This window comes from Anarrhichthys ocellatus, unplaced genomic scaffold (assembly GCF_004355925.1).
Source record: "Anarrhichthys ocellatus isolate YVR2014 unplaced genomic scaffold, GSC_Weel_1.0 scaffold122, whole genome shotgun sequence".
NCBI classification, from domain to species: domain Eukaryota; kingdom Metazoa; phylum Chordata; class Actinopteri; order Perciformes; family Anarhichadidae; genus Anarrhichthys; species Anarrhichthys ocellatus.
Window position 1 is genome coordinate 303,815 of NW_022280152.1, and position 17,374 is coordinate 321,188.

The following is a 17,374-nucleotide window of genomic DNA, read 5'->3' on the forward strand; positions in this document are numbered from 1 at the left end:
GGCCGTTCTTACCCCTTCTTAAGGAATAGGGGAGAGAAATCGTCAGGAAAGTGAGGATGAGGAGGATGGGTTGGTGGATGGGAGTGTAGCACGTCTGACTTTCAAGAAGGAGACCAGTTTGCATTTACAGTCCTGCAGTTAAAGACTAATTAAAGGTCCCTTTGTAGGAACTGTAACCTCCATCTCTGCCACCCGTCACGCCTTGCATGTGGCATGAAAACATGAGCTGGAGTTGTGAAGGATTATCCGATACAGCATTCTTCTCTGGGGATTGCAAATCTAATATGTGGGTTTATGTCGCAGCACACATTCCTCCACTGCAGCTCAGCAGAGAAACACAAAGAAGACATTTTGTATTGAAGAAAAGACTACGTTTGGAAAATGGCTGCTGGCATTTTGCCACATTGTTCATTTTGTTTTAACTCCACTGTACAAGTGGGACACGGGCCTCAACAGAGAGAAGGAATACGATATAACATGAATCTCTTGTTTAGGTGTCCGGTCACAGGACCTTAATTAAGACTGACGACGTAACCTGAACTCCGATTTAACACAACGTAACCTCATCTCGGCCAAAGCAACCTCCCCGCTGAATGCAAGTCATTTCACTGGTGTGACGTGCTCTTACGCCTTCAGTGGACGTGAACCACTTCTGTGATGACATGAACGGTGAAGAGTGCCGACTCTCACACGAGGTTTGAATCTCTGATCTCTGAGGATTCTAACAATGGATTTGATTAGAGTTGTCTGATTGGAGGGCAGGGCGGTTTAATAACGGAATTGGATTTGCATTATCTTTGCATCAATGTGATTAAGTACCTTGATTTATTTTTCAGGTATTTAATTGACCGGATTTACCAAAAGTAAAAAAACTAAACATTCCCATTCTGCTGATCTCACATCAGACTGAGCTCTAACGTGCTCCTAGACTTTATCGCTTCACTTCATGTTTACTTTTATATATATATACATAAATACTTTTTGCTGTTTTATTTTAACTTTACTGTCATTACATATTTAAAGTGAGCTTGTTGTCACATTATCATGTTAGTATTTTTTTAAATACACCGCCGTATATTTTGCACATTTATCTGATTTTAATTCAACAGTTTGGTCTTTTATTGATGTTCAGTCTGCCTGAAGACATAAACTATTGTATTTGCATCTTGTTTATATATTTGGTCATGTCCTTTACTTGATATGAGCTCATTTATCTCATTCACATCGTATCTAATTGAACCTATTTAGTATATTTTGCACTTGCACCTCCATCTGTGTGTGGGCTCAGTGCTGCTTGATGTGCAGTGTGCACTCTCACTTCATACGAGGGGGCTTTCATGGGTTTCTGATGTTTTATTGTGTTATTTGTTAGGTAAATGACAATGTACATTTTTATTGAATCCACCTGGTTTAATATTGTTTTGATGATTTTTTTGAATGTATTTTGTCCAAACACAGATTTGGTTTAACACTGTTGGTGTGTAAGCGACTGTAGCAGTGAGCAGTAAGAGGTTAGAGCAACATGTTGGACATGAAGTAGAAAACAATAGAATCGAGTGAATGAAAGGAGCTCAACAAGTTTTCCAGCACATTGAATGTGAAATAAATCGATGACGAGGTTCGAGTCCAAACGTTGTGATTTTAGGACGTTCACGTTGACATCAAAGTGTCGGAGCTTCAGTCCACCATTTTATAATCCAGCCTAACATCATCACCACTGACGTCATCTAAGATACACTTAAATTATATTTATATTCATATACAACAAATGAATGCTTGTTTCCAGCATCATGTGATTATTTGAGATAAGGAGTTGGTGGCAACAGGAAACCATCAAACCACAGAAGAAGAGAGCGCAACCAGAAGAGCACCAGTCAGTCCTCAAACTATCTCTCATCTCTTCAATGGATGTTTGAATCACATGCTTCATGCGCGTCATAATCCTCTCGAGAATCGGTTTCCATTGCATTTTGTTGCATTTTGTTTTTATTGATGCACTTTTTCACCTCGGCCGAGCTCAACGTTTTACTGCACAGATTGTAAATCTGCATCAAAACACGTGGATGGAAAAACAACCTTTTGTTACTTTCATCTCTAAATGCGTAACACTTTTACAACGGGGGTTTAAAAATGTTTTTGACATTAAGACAAAATACTTTTCGCACAGATTCATAAAACACAGACTGAATAGTGTGGAGGCAGAATCACGAGTTGAGGCGGTGATAAAACACAGCGGGATAAAAGAGCTCACATGAAAGTAAGTCTATAAAGTGAGATTAAAGAAGTGATTTTAGTGATTCACCGGTGGTTTAAACTCCTCCAGGCAGCTCGTTTCAAACACTATCACAGAGCAAAGTAATGACTGGCAGTAATATTACAGCTAATATATTACACAGCACCGTGTCCGTGCAAAGCCTTCTCCAGCGTGTACAAATCACAGCTTCTGTTGTTTATTCACGTCTCTGTGTATTAGGACGGAGGTTAACATGATCCATAGTCCGCTCACTAATGTATTAAAAAGCTCTTTCCAGCGTCACTAAAAGTTGTTTACCGGCCAAATGTGCTTTTTGTCCGAGCCTTTCACTTTGTTAACCCAAAATTTAAATGTGAGATGTGGCTTAAGTGAGCAGTATTTTTCATACAGATGGCTTTAATAGCTCAGTGGAACACTAAAAGCTCTACAAATTGTTTAAAAGCAACAACAGATGAGGGATGTTGATGGCGGTTTGAATGACGCAGAGATTTAACCCCAAACGGGCCGGTCGGATTTTAACTTCACATGTCCTGAAGCTTCTTTTCTTTTCATCTACTCTTCTGCTCTTCTATCTTTTTATTCACATGTTACATTTCCAATCCTTCAAAACTTTCTTTTTCTTAGTGGATGAGGACGTTTTTCTCATTGTCAACAAAACAGAAAACAACAATGACTCGATCATATCGAGTAAACACTGACATCTCTTCTTCCTCTGAGCCACAGAGCTCCATCAAAGACATCAATGAGCCTCACCGTTGTTCCTTCATCACCATGAACACACGCTGTAGTTTATTTTGAAGTCGGACAACAAGCAGGCGGGAGTCGAGGAGGTTCGGTCCAACAAACAGAGATCTCTCAGCGAGGAGGCCGCTGTTCGTTCCCCGTGTGAAACAAAACTTCTGTGGGTTGTTTTAACCCAAACGATGATCTCAAGTAGTTCTGCTGCCAAAAAACTGAGTTTTCTGTGAAAACGGGACTTTATTTTTACCGTATGAATGAAATGAGCGGAAATTGAAACGTGTTGCTGGACTTTTGTTGGAAAAGGCACAAAAAATGAGGAGTAACTTTCCGTAGGACATCATACGAACCGTTGAACGAGGCCACGATGTTCTCACACAACTCACTAGAGCACCACATGTGGATTAAAGTAGTCCCTAAGAAACGCACAAATACATCTTTGAAAATATACATTTGTGAGCCGTTTTCATAGCGTTACGTCTTCAGTGGGAACCAATGGGATTAGGGCTGTGAGCTACAGACGAGTCATGATTATATGAATGTCAAGCTACAAATGGAACACTTTGTCTTTTAGCTGTTCTTTTAGTAATGGTCCCGCTCAAAGTCAAACAGACCATAAAGCAGGGGATGCTTTAGGGCGGGGCTACACAGTGATTGACAGGTGTCTACCAGAGACGTATACGGCGTCTGTACGTCACTCCTCCGCATTCCAAATATGGTCACTTGTGTTCATTGGCTGCAAAAAAAAACATGGCGACGGCTGTAATCCAAAACGCCGACGGCAAAATCGCCGAACTTGAGGCTTCAAAACATCAGTCCACAAACTAATTAGTGACGTCACGATGACTACGTCCACTTCTTACGTACAGAGTAGAGCCAAACTTACTGCGAAGACGGAAGTTATTTAGAAAAGACTGTATTCATGTAATGAGTGTAAATTGACAAATGTTCCTAACTGACAGTAATTGTTCGGTAGATGTGGGTAAAATAAGTATTCTCTATTAAATTAAGTTATTTCTAATTAAATATTCATTCTACTTCACCCTTTCACTGCTGAATCCTGATTATTTCTAGTGACTGAACTCAACATTGTCATTATATATTCAGACTGATGTGATGCAGATTTGTGTGCATTGACATATGTTGATCGACATCAGTGAAGGCTCGTCTCTGTCGCTTTTTGTTCTGCATCACAACTCTGCACCAGATGTCACTGAGGAGCCGTGGTCGAGTGCAGCGACAAGCCATCACGCTGTAAGCTAATGTGCATCGACAAGATATCAACAATCACATCTTACTGAACAAACATGGAAGACGACCTGGAGCGATTCTTCTCAGAGGAGACAAACTGGAGACAGAGCCGTGCTCGTCAGAGGGGCTGTAATGCGTTTTGAAGGCTGTGAGTAAGTTGATGGGATCGTCGCAAAAGGCACAAAGCTTCTGGAAAGAAGCCCGCGAGCAAAATGAAGCCGCCGGCTCCCGAAGAATCAAAGTCGCCGTGCTGTGACAACCCAGAGCAGGAGAAGTCAAAACCAATCCCCCTGCGCTGTGATTGACCCCCTCGCTTGAAATACTTGTCAACGTTGCCATCGTAACCGTTACGGGAAACATGGATCAGACATGCCGGGGAAAAGACTTCTAATCGCTCACTAAGAGAGGGAAGGGAAATGGAAAAATGGAAGAGACGGAGCAAAGATGGATTTGATTCATGATGTTTGATGAAGCTTATCAGTGGCAGGCAAACAGTGAGGAGACGTCTAGTTGACAAAGTCAAATTCAAACTGGGAGTCCTTTTTGGGGAAGATTGACACTTAATTCCTTTAAGCCTTTTTGGAGTTCTGAAAGTTTGGGACCCTGCACGAAATCTCAACGGGAGACTTAACATCATTGTGGCACTTTTCTGTTTGTTGTTTGACAGCCGAACTCATCGGGTTCAGAGCAGCATCACTCATTGCACTGCTGAGGTTCTGATGCCGTAGGAGGCACAATGTAAAGAGGAAGTCTGTAAAGGTCACTGAAGAACAATTGTGTTAAAACTCCAAATGAAGAGTTTAGACGACAGGATCCCACCTGAACAATTGTGGATGTTGGATGATTGGACGACGGTGAAGATGATATCACCAGGTATCAGATAGCATACATGTGGGCAATGGCGCCTTATTAGACGGGGTTACCGGGGCTGGAATACAAAGTAGGAGACACAAGCTTAAAACACTTAATTTCAGGGTTTTTCCTTCCGTTATATACAGCCGAAACAAGCTGATGAGCGACACAGAAAAATGCTAACTTTTTAATGGAATCCAGAAAAAGGAGAATTTTTCGACCCATAAATGAATAGTTCAATTTCCAATTTTGGAAATACACCTTTTAGATTTTTTAAAATCTATTCTGCCCAAACATAGAGTTAACCACTATTGGTGTTTCAGCCATTGTAGCAGTAAATAATAAAAGGTTACAGCCAACTGCATGTTGGACATGAAATAGAAAACAATAAAGATTTTAATGCTCAGATGAAGGCTGTGAAATGTGTGAATAATAGAATTATTTGAAAAGCGCAACTCTTGTTTTTAAGCTCTTTGGGGCGTTATCCATTGAAATAATAATGGTCCAGAATGATGAAATCTCATGGTTTTAGGAAAAGAATCTTCAAAGTTTCGTGGGGAGTTTCATTGATGAGTTTCTTCCCCAGAGTCACACTCAACACGTCTTCACCTCTTTCACACACGACATTGCCTTCCATAACAGAAAGAGCACAGATGCAACTACAAACAGTATTTCATATTCATGACCCTGACGTAGTGCATGTATTAGTTTTAGTTGTTTCTTGTTGCAACACTGCGTTGTTCACTTTCTTTCGGTTGCTGCCTGTTATTCTATTAACACTCACAAATCAAGATATTTTAACAAGTCCTATGGAGCAATGATGCGTACTGATTTGATGAGCGGTTCCTTATTTTGTAACTGATTCTCCATTAGGACACAAATCTGCTGCACAGAATATTATACTGTTGTACTGGTTCCTCTCTAAAGGGTTTTATGATTTTCCACTCGACGACAGGTGATCTCAGTAAGCATGTTTTAAAATACTTTAAATCCTAAAAATGTTTTATGAGATGGGAAATACATTGTTAGACATGAAGGATACACGTGTAAGGTAAGAAGAAGAAAACAGTGTATGTAAATATAGCTTTTAGTAGAAGCTGAAGGCAATCAGTAATCTAATTTCCTGTTTAGATCAGTATGAGTAAGGTTCAGAATGTTTGCATGTCAACCCAAGACCACGTTATAGCTGAAGGGAATTCTGCTGTCTCCTCCCCCCCCCTCCTCCACCAGTGTCACGGCCCGCTGCGCTCCGGGCTCCCCAGTGGGAGACCTCGGGAGGCGGCTGCAAGTTATAGCATCGTATTCGAAAAGTACAGTTTTTATCGACACGGTCAAGGCCAAAGATCTTTAACGCATTAAAATAAACACGTGCATTCTGCTAAGGTCGGGAGTCTTCATTGAATCGTACATCGTGTGCAGTTGGGACACGGCTTCGCTCCTTCACTTTTAGCTCAGTGCTCCACTGGCATTAAAATGCAGAGCTGTATTGCCAAAACATCAAGACAAAAGATCAGAATGTTGTGCATGAAATCCCTTTCACATCTCTCTTCACATAGCCTTTTCTCTTCCACACACACACACACACACACACACACACTCTTTCTCCCGGGTCACACAACTGGTCCCCGGAGAGGCGTCTGTCATTGCCTGACATTGTATCATATTTGTTATTCAGCTCCATGTCCTACTCGCATGACAAGATATTCCAGCCCTGATGGAACTGCGTCGTGTCCGCTGTGGCTCGTTTCACCATCGTCTGCGAGCGCAGTAGGGGAGCTGGTCTGCAGGAGGGCCATCTGCTTTTATGGCGGCGACCTGTGGGAGCAGTAAGAGGTCTCAAGAAACAGACGGAAGCGGGCAAATGTGGAAATGCAGAGGAAACTTGTTCATTTTGGAGAAAGACAGCACGGTAGAGGAAGCGGGTCACTCGTCAAATACCGACGCTTGATCAGTGGCCCTGTTGTTCAAACTGTGACTCTACGTTCTCCTCTAGCTTCAGATTTGGACGTGTCGGCGACGGCATGTCAGTTTCCGCTCGTTACATACATATTATAGGTTTACTGAGTTTATGCCCCCCCGATTGTCCCTTGTGTTCCCTTGTTTCCCAGTCCTCTGGTCTTCAACGTCCCTGGTTTGTTTGTGTGTGCGGAACATATCCTCATACAATGGTTCCTACTAGCCTACAGAAAATGACTCCTTACTTTGTGCGTTTTCCTACGAAAGGCTGCAACATATGTCAATATCCGCTCATTGAGTCAATACAGTCTTTTAAAAAGATAAAGAAACTTAGATTTAGGCAACAACACTTCTTAGTTAGGTTTAGGAAAACATCGTCAAATCACCACAGAAGGGCCGCTTCTGAAGAACGCAAGTTACGTGACAGAAACATCGACGTTGACTTCCGCTTTCACACGAGGAGCTAACAGTCTCGTGGATGAAAGATCTCTGTTTGTTAGACGCATCCACCTCACCTCCCGGTGTGATTTAGTGATCTTCATACGTCCTGGTTCAAGATGAATAACATACAAAACAATTTCATAGAATATCTACCAATTATTTTTCTCAGGTATTGCTATGAATGCAGGATGAGAGCAGCCTGGTTTGTAAGTGTGTGTGTGTGTGTGTCGGTCCTGCTGACATCCTGGGCCAAGTCCACCACACCTGCCTACTATCAGCTAATCACCTCCCTCAGCCTGAACACCTGCATTCATCGTCTCCAGATTGTTGACTCCACTACAGCGCTAGTGTTCAGTTGTTGGCAGCTTGAATAGTAAAAGCAAGTTCATTTGGTTGTGTGTAACAGTCCAGATCCTTGTTAATTAGTTTCAGAAAACAGTCCACCCGATAGCTGATGAGATATGTTCATATGTAAGAAGGCCATCTTTATAGAGATCTTATGGTATATGATCAGACTGCACACACACACACAGGTGTTTGCAGGTGTGGCTGATTATACCTGGGCTCAGGTGGGAGGAGCTGGGGATCACTTGAGGTCTAATCAGGAAAACACCTGTGAACTGCAGAGCTTTTACTCTGAAATCAACAGAAGACAGCAGACTGTTGTGGCCATCACAGGGCCACGCTGCTTCCAATTCATACAAACATGCACCAATAAAGTTATTTGTAGAGCAACTTATCTGGATATCTTGTTTGTTTTTCTGTCTGGACCCTTATCTACAAATGATGATGGAATTATGACCGTGAATTATCAACTATTGTAGTTCATAGTTCATAAATGTTCAAAAATATTCTCGATACTATGAAAACCCAAAAAGAATAATTTTCCCCTGGACCCCATGGTTTAACTTTGCAGCACGTTTCAGAGAAAGACAAGGTTGTGAATGAACAGACGCACCAACACAGAGTAAGAGTAACGTAATAGTAGAACGAGTAGAGAGTGTTAAAATTTGTTTGTTGTTCTTAGCTTTTCGTACGAGGACCAGAGGGAAAACTCCATGAAAGGCCCAGAGCTCATTACGGTCCGTTCTGCAGTTTTCAGGAACCGGCAAACAAATTAGCAAACTCCGCCGCCGAATAATGAGAGCAAATAAACAATTTATCACTTTGCATGCAAGCCTCTGCTCAGGAGCGTGATGGAGAGCTTGTTAAGAGCATTTCTCTTCCAGAGTTTCAGGATGGAGGACTGAGAGAGTTTGTGTGTGACGGTGATGTCCAGTGTCAGGGGGCAGCAGCAGCAGCTCTGACCAGACGCCCTGCTGCTGCAGAACCACCACACTTAAGCACTGATGTTGTGGAGAGTTCAGTTGTTTGATTCGGTCACATGTTCACTACATTTTGAGACTCTCCCCGAGGTATTTATGGAACAATCGGTCAGAACGAACAGTGTGACTATTTTTAAAAAGCCATATTTTCTCAGCATTAATCGTGTGCAAGTATTCGTGCTGGTTTAAGCTTCCGGCTGAAAGTCATACATGTGGTTATCTTCACATAGCTTCTATTTGACATCAATCTGGATTAAATCTTGAACAACATTCTTAATGACACTCTTAAGCAGCTGATACCACGTCCCTGCCTGGGCTTCGGGGATGGCTAAGACATCGTAAGCGACTTTCCCGACATTTCCAGTTGACACTGGGCCAAAAGCATTCTGGGACTTCTATGGTGGGGGTGTGTGTTACTGATACATTGCTGCTCTGGTGCCACCAGACTTTCCCGTGGGGTGGTTGTACTCTGTGAATCTGTCAGTGTGACTCTGTCAGGGGGAGATTTCCCTTCCAAAGAACGAAATCCCTCTCTGGCATGAACACCTCGGCGTGTGACTTTCCTGAGTGTACTCCGATCACATGTGTACCGTACATGTGCATAATCCATTCAGCAACTTAGTCATGTACGACAGCAGTCGTGAGGAAACGCACGCCTGTGCCTCCTCCTAAAGCCCCTGCAGACACGCTCTGCCACGGCAAGTCTTTCTTCTTTTTCTCTCCTTGGCTTTTGTGATGCATGCTTCTTCTGGATCTGCATAATCCGTCCGCTGGATCTCAATATCTGATCCAAGTTCTTAAACACACTGAGGGATCGGCGCTGTCACTCTGCGGAGCAGCTAGTTAGCTCAGAGTCCTGACTTCCTAATCAGCCGTTTCATTTTGTGTCACTGTCATGGCGGCTGACATCTGAAAAGCGAGCGGCTTCTGACAGCGACAGCCAGCGTAAAGTCTTCTGCACCAACAACTTCCAGAGTTGAGCTGTAAATATTCAGCAGAACTGTGTTCACGCTACACAATCTGTTTCACTTCTCAGTGTGCAGTCAGTCAGCTGACTGTTCAGGCAACGCAGTCTCACAATCCTTAAGAAAATAAACGAAAACCAACAGATTACATTTCGTGAATAAACTAAATGGGAGGTGAGAAGTCTCCAGTCTGACTGGCTGGTGGTGTAACTGGACACCTGATGCAGGTGTGTGTCTTCTGATTTGACACAACTATTGACGGGAAATCAGGCTGTTTGCAGAAGAACACAGCGCTCTCACCACAGGCCGCTGTGGTTGAGGTTCTCTTCAGTTAATACCCAAAATAGTTAAGGTGGGAAAACACCGTAGTTTGGGTTGCTTTGGACCGTTATTAGAGATAAAAGGGGCATTTCCATCCCACTGGTTTACAACTTGTTTGGAGCGAGTAAACTAATCTGCGTAGTTTGGTCAGAAGTTGATGTATCGGCTCGGCTTCACTCAGGGCTCTAATCTGCCGGTAAACGGAGAAGAGGAAGAAGCAGAGGATGCAAAAAGCAAACAAAACAAGTCGTAAGGCTGATCTACCGTAGAGCAATAGAGAGAGGTCTTCAGGAACTTGTTTCTGTTTGACAGGTTTCATGGAGACAGAGGAGAAGGAACACGCTGACAGTCATGTGATGTCAATGTTCACGACATCAGAACTTATTTTGCAAAAGCGTTTCCAAATCACATTTAGCTTAACGAAAACAAAAAACACCTCAAGCGAGTTGAATGGAATGTTGGTGTTCACCATACAGCTTATCTAATGCAATACTTTAAAATGCGTATTTGTGCAGGCAGACATAAATGTGCAGGTTTGGAATTGACTGCATTTGTATTGTGTACAACACCTCCATTGCTTCATGTTGTGTGTCGTATTTTCCCTCCTTGGAGGAAAACATATCTCGCTGCAGAATGTGTTCCCGTGATGCCTCCCAGTTTAATCCCTTCAACTGTGGCGACGCCGACCTGAAACCTTCCCAACTCCACGGCCTGCAGCGAGCCAGCAGACTGCACTGCACTATTGCTTTTGAAGTGAAACACCAAATACAATCTTATCCTCCGACTTCGCAGCTCGCCAGTCTGGCAGCCTGCAAAGTCACAGCCAACCGGTGCAGCATGTGAGCGTGTTCTACTGCTGCTGCTGCACCTCGCGGCTGCTCTGCCCGAGTGTGTCACGGCGAGCGCATGACATTGGGGAAGAGAGCGCTTTGGCATCGAGTCACAGGGGGAATCCTCTCCCCTTTCTCCTCGCGACCACCTCCTTCGGAGGAGAGTCGTCTGCCACCCAGTCCCCATTGACAGCACCAGAGGCTGCGGCTCTGCCGTCCTATTTATAGGCCTATAACATCCACGGCTGCTGCCACGGCCGATCTGTGTGACTGTGGACCCGGCGGCGGCGGATTTAGCTGTGTTCTCCTGATGGGATTAGCAGTGACATCACATTTGGAATCCCTCGAAGCAGCCAGGAGGGCCCTTTTTTTGCTTCTCTCCTCTCCCCCCTCTTCTTCTTCTTCTTCTTCTTCTTGCACATTGAATGTAGATGCTCGGCGTGGATACACTCGCGATCTGTTGAGAGTACGCCATCTGCTCCCCGCACACTCGTGGAGCGAGGCCCATTAATAATGAACTAACTGTAGCTACACCGTGCGTAACAGCAGGCGACGCCGTGGCTCATGCGACCGAGATATCGGTGGTGTTTTGACACTCATTCGGGGGCCATAAGCTTTGTAGGTGCCTCGTTTGTATTACAAAGTCTCTTCTCCGTCTGATCAGTTGAGTGCCAGAAACAAAACGGGACAAACATCAATAGCTAATTGACTCCGGTGCCATTAATCAGTGCCATATTTGCCTCGTCTTCTCTTCTTGCTCTGTGGTGTTTGTGTGTACACCCCCCCCCCCCCCTTTTTGTTGTAAGGAGGGGGATCCCCTGAGACCAAACTGTCATCTCCAAGTTGCCATCATTAGCTCTGCCTTTTCACCACGTTCATCCATCATGACTCAATGACCAGCTTCACAACACACGACATGACGCACTCTTTGGTATATTTTTGTTAGTCAGGCTAATGCACTCCCTCACTACTAGTAACAAACCCAATCTGACTGATGAATCAGCTCCTGCTGTGCCGTCCAGTCTTCCCACTGATATCTCTACTCATATGTGGATCTGCAGTCACGACTTTGTCATGTTTGGTGCTTTCTGGTGTGAGGGCTTCGTACAAATGTGGCAATCTGGATTCAGTACTGATGCCTCTGGACTGCATATGTAAACAGGGCCATCAGGGAGAAGATCATTTATTTCCCTACAGTTATAACATATAATGTTGAGGGACACCACGGCCAGTCAATAGCATCCAAGACTCAAATAACGCTTTGAATTGCCTTTGTGTGAATAAAGCTGGCCTGAAGATCTCTTACATACTGCGTGTATCTCTGTATGTTGAGCACACAAAGCCATCAAAATACAATAAATGATTTAGTGAAAACAATGAAAGCTTTAATGGGATCTCATCTACATATTACGGCTGCAATTTAGAAACTAAAAACAAATTAGGTCTCGCATTAGCGAGCGCTGCTCTCAGCCCCTGGTGCAACATTACCCATCATCCTCGCTGCTAACCCCTCTCCCCGGTGGCTGACTTGGTCTTGTTGCATGGCAACATCAGCTTATTGAACAGACCGGTGGTGAAACACTGAGACTTATTGCTCCTTTGCTGATTTCATTGATATAACTCTGGGAAATAGATGGCTCTAGCTTGTCCGCGGCAGAGAGGAAAGCAACCCGGGCGGAAGCACCATCCTGCGGGGGGGGGGGGGGGCTGTGATTCAGTGTTCATCTCTCAGTCTCCACGCCGGCATAGATCTCAGGTTTTTATATCACTGGGGCCATTTGCATTTTAATGGCGTGTGTCAGGGCTGCCGTCGGAGCCCGCTGGCTATTCTATTACTATTAAAGCCCCCAATTAATTATGCAGAATGTTACGCATCACAAAGGGGCGTAAAGTATAGGTAAGTAGGACCCAATCTCTGCGGGCGCAGAGATTGGATCCTACTTTATTGGTGGGGGGGGGGGGGGGGGTTCTTAATGAGCAGATTCAGCTGTTGTTCTATGCAATGAAAGTTGGCTGCATTTATTTCTTCTTTTTTTCATATTTTTCCGCGGCTGAGCAAAGAGGGGGGGATAGTTTTTAATTAACTTTGTATATAATCTCAGTATATTGTTTTTTTACGCAGATAACACACTCTCCCCCCTCTGCAATTAAGCTGGCAGCAAGCCTTGATCCCTGTCAGCGATAAGGTGTAGGAAGCGGCGTGGTTCATGAATGAACAAGCCGCTAATCCAGTGAACTTTAGCTGTCCCCGTGGTATTTACCCAGTCAACACGCCGGCAAATGGAAGAGATGTTTCTGCTAAGTGTATTAACGCGCTGCAGTCTCTTCATTAATGAGAGAGGCATTCGGATAATCACTTTCGCTTCTTTACAGCTGTGCCAGTCTTTCTGCTACGGTTTAGATTCTTACATTTGTTTTTGCAAAAAGTTTTTAGTGTTGTCATCTGACGGCAAGCATGATGAATGTAAGATGGATTTTGAGAGCATCCAACCTCAAAACCCACCCCAGTGTTGCCAACTGTTTCCCAATGGGAGTAGCTAGCAGCACGAGCTGACATCCAGTCCCTCCAGGCCTCCCTCCAAAGCCACGCCCCCAAAATTATTGCTGTTAATACTCACAGCTGTTAAGACTCCGGTGACGAGCAATGATTGCACGGTTGACAGGCAGGTAGCAGTCATGTTGCTCTCCAGTCCTGCGACAGCCACGAACACCAGATTTATTTTTTCTGTCGGAGCGTTTCATTTATTAATTGCTGTCGGGATGTAAAGATAATCAAATAATAATAAACTAAATGTTACTAAATGCATTAGACATGTGCCTTGTTGTCACTTCATTGATGCTTTCTACTTTTCCTGCACTACATTTCAGAGGCACTGAATCCAAACTCCAGGGTTGCTGCTTTGCAGATGACCCTGACATGGTGTTGAAGAACATGAACAGAACAGACTGTATGTAGCATCTGTGTCATCATTCGTACAATCCTGAAAGAATGCAGCTTTGTGTTGGTTTTAAGAGGAGCTCTGTTGGACCAGGTTGCTTGCCGTAGGGGTGATGTCCAGTAAAGATGTTTTGCCAGCTCCATTAGGGAGCATCTGTGAGTCTGGGCATCACAGTATTAGGGGATGCTGTTGTCAAGCGTAGTGATTATTTGGAAGTAAAGATAGTAAAGAAAGCAGATAGCTCACTACGCTTCCTTTCCTGACCGACTGAACAGTTCCAGGTCATTTATTTATTTCAAGAAACCTGATTTCATGTAAATAGAACGAGGTACAGATCACTGAGCCAGTCTGACTGCAGACTATCTGAACATGAATTGAACCCTTTCCCACAGCAGTGATATCCATCTGCTGCAAGACAAGTGTATCTCAATAAAGCTCATTAGAGTTCATCACAAAATCTCTTTTCTTTGTGGTCTAATTAACATAAAGCGATGCGGCTGCTGAGTGGAGTTTGGTAAAATGAGACTGGAAGACGATTTGCAGTTCTGTCATGACGTGACTTAACATTCTCATAGACTTCTGTACAACCAGAGGAGGCGCCCCCTGATGGACATTAGAGAGAATGCAGGTTTTCAAACACTTCCGCATTGACTTCACTCGGCAGAACCAGGAGGTTGCCGCCTGATTGTGACGGTGTAATATACTTAAATAAGCAACAAGGAAGTAGAAATGGAGAAGGTTGGTAACAGCACGTCATCTGGTATTGGAATGCTGCCTTGGCATCCTTTTGCAAAGTATTTGTCAGTTTCCACCAGATCCGGAGCTGGTCTGGGTCCTCAGTCCTGCTCTGCGGTTGATCTGGTCCTCAGGCCGGCTCCGTGGCCCTTCACTCTTCCCTCTCTGGAGGCTGAGTCTGTCCTCGGGGCTCTGCAGTGGGAGCACTCAGTATTCAGCTCAGAGTCCACAGCGGACGGCCGGGGAAAGAAATACGACTCCACTGTCACACTTGGCTGATGTCCCTGTGCCCCTCTACCCCCCCCCCACACTTCTCTCCCCCTTTCTCTCTGGCTCAATATCTAACTCATGCCCTATACAAATGGGCCAGTGGGAGGGCTTTTGTACGTGTGCGGTGCAGAGGGCCCTTTATGGTATGTGTGCGGCAAGGAGAGGGAGGAGGAGATGAAAAGGATGCAGGAGACGGAGGAAAACAAAGAAAGAAAACAAACTTTGTATTTTTTTTGTCTTGTTTTTTTTTTTTTTTACTTACAAAGTATTTTTTATATATATATATATATACACAGAGAGCATAGCAGGAGAGGGGGAGTGACAGATGGGGAGAAATTAGACCCTGCGTCAGAGTGTAACCAGTCTTCCTATGAGCCATTTCTTCCCTCAGCGCTGCCTCAACAACACACACCTCTTGTGTGTCTCTGTGAGGGTAAAGCAGCAGATGAAGCCTTCACACACTCCGGCTCGATATAGCAGACCTCTAAGTGCACTTATACGTCACTGAATCACAGGCGACACCGCGGAATTTGTAACTCCGTAAACTGCAGGCTTCCGTAATCGGTTCACATGTGAACGGCCGTCACTCCGCAAATTCAATTTCAGCCGTCTCCCTCACAGATGCGGCGTCTTTGATTTTTTTTTTTCATATCACTTTGTATCTTCTTTGCTCTTTGCTCTCCATCATCCTCCGCTATTCTCCGCTGCCACAATGACCCAAATTCTCCCCGCGGGGATCAACCGAGTTCACTTTATCTGTATTTGCTGGAGCTCCTGAGTGACGCAGATAAGTGCTGAACGCAGGCGGGGCCGGTTCCTGTCGACAGGCGGAGCGCGCGGAGAGAAAGAGGCTTTCATGTTGCTTCCATTTAGGAAAGAAAAATAGGCGACTACAGATGTTGATGCATATCTCCAATTATTTCGTTACTGTGTCTCCAAAACTGTTCCAGACTGAATATAGAAATATGTTTCTCTGAATGGGAATTTTCATGCAGTTTGGCATTTTGTGAACCTCAGCAGTTGTTTCTATTTAACAGTCGTGACAGTGAAAAATAAAACAGGAGAGGAGTGAGGGAAAGGGGTGTGTGTGTGTGTGTGTGTGTGTGTGTGTGTCTTCACAGTTAAAATATAGACAATTAAAACACCATCTTGTTTAACTTGGCTTGAGAAGACATCTCTGCACAGTGTGGGAGTTGCTTCATCCAGCTATTGTATCAACTGAGCACTTTTTTAAATTTATTTAGCAAAATATTCATAAACCCAGAACTGTATTGGTCCCCATATTTCCTTCCTAGACTCTTCAATAACTAAACATTCAGGTGTAACTGTAGAGATGAATGTCACGAAAACTGAGAACCAAACGCTGACATTGGATTTGTGTGTAGACATATCTGTTTAACCCTTTGTCCTACAGGATGATGTCCCAGACAACTAAACTGCTTTCTCCTGGATGACAGTCAGAGTCTCAAATACCTGGTCAACAATGTAAATGAGAACAAAACAATAAACGCAACAGAACTACCTGGTTAGGTTTAATAAAACAATACATCATGACTGCATCTGTTCCATTATTTAAATTAAAACAAGGAAACGTTCATTTGTTTGGTATGTGACGAGTCGGGACGAGAAACACGAAAAGAAGACGCACAAGTCGGTGCTTCGGCCACACGAGGCCTTTAGACCCTCCTGACGTCTCACAGCCCTCATTGTTGGAAGTGTCTTCAAATTACAGAGAGTGAATGTTGAAGGGCAGAAATCTCAGCAGCAGGAAGAGTAACTGCTGAGTCACTGGTATTGATCAACAGTCCCATCAGGCCCTGTAGCTGTAATATATGGCGGTCATTTTGTACAACGGGGCAGAAAAAAATGTGACCTAATGCCTCTTTAAATATTCTCCTGAGTGTTTGACGCATCGATTCGGGAGCACGAATGATCCCAATCTGCTTCTTCAGGCCGAAACGAACCCAACAGCCTCTAGTCTCTCTCTGTAACTCCAACGAGCAAGAAGCCGCCGCCTGCCAAGGAGGCTTCATAAAGACTGGCAGTGCTTAAATCTGCCCTCACATTTCTTTTGTTTTTACCTCCTTGCAGCGGCAGATTGAAGATGGAGCCTCGGCAACAAACGAGGGCTTCTTGCCCATTCTCAAGCCCAGGCGCTGCCCGGCTCTCATGGGCTGATGATAGATTGCTCTCTCTCTGCCTTTGTGCCGGGAAATTGCTTTGTTTTGTCAACGCTCTGCCTCTGTTCCAGCCCAGACAGCGACGGAGATAGCACGCCTCCTTTCTTCACCTATCTGCCGATTATTGTTTGAGAGTTTTAGATGAATATGTAAAGCTGAAGGGACTGAGAGATGTCCCGTATGTTACAAACACGGAGGTGGAGAGGAGAGCGTATCCGTATGTGACCAGGTTAGAAGAAAATAAAATGCATACGTTACAACTGAAGGTGAGATTCTCTTGTTTGAAGTCACATGGACGTCGATCACACCGTCCCGCG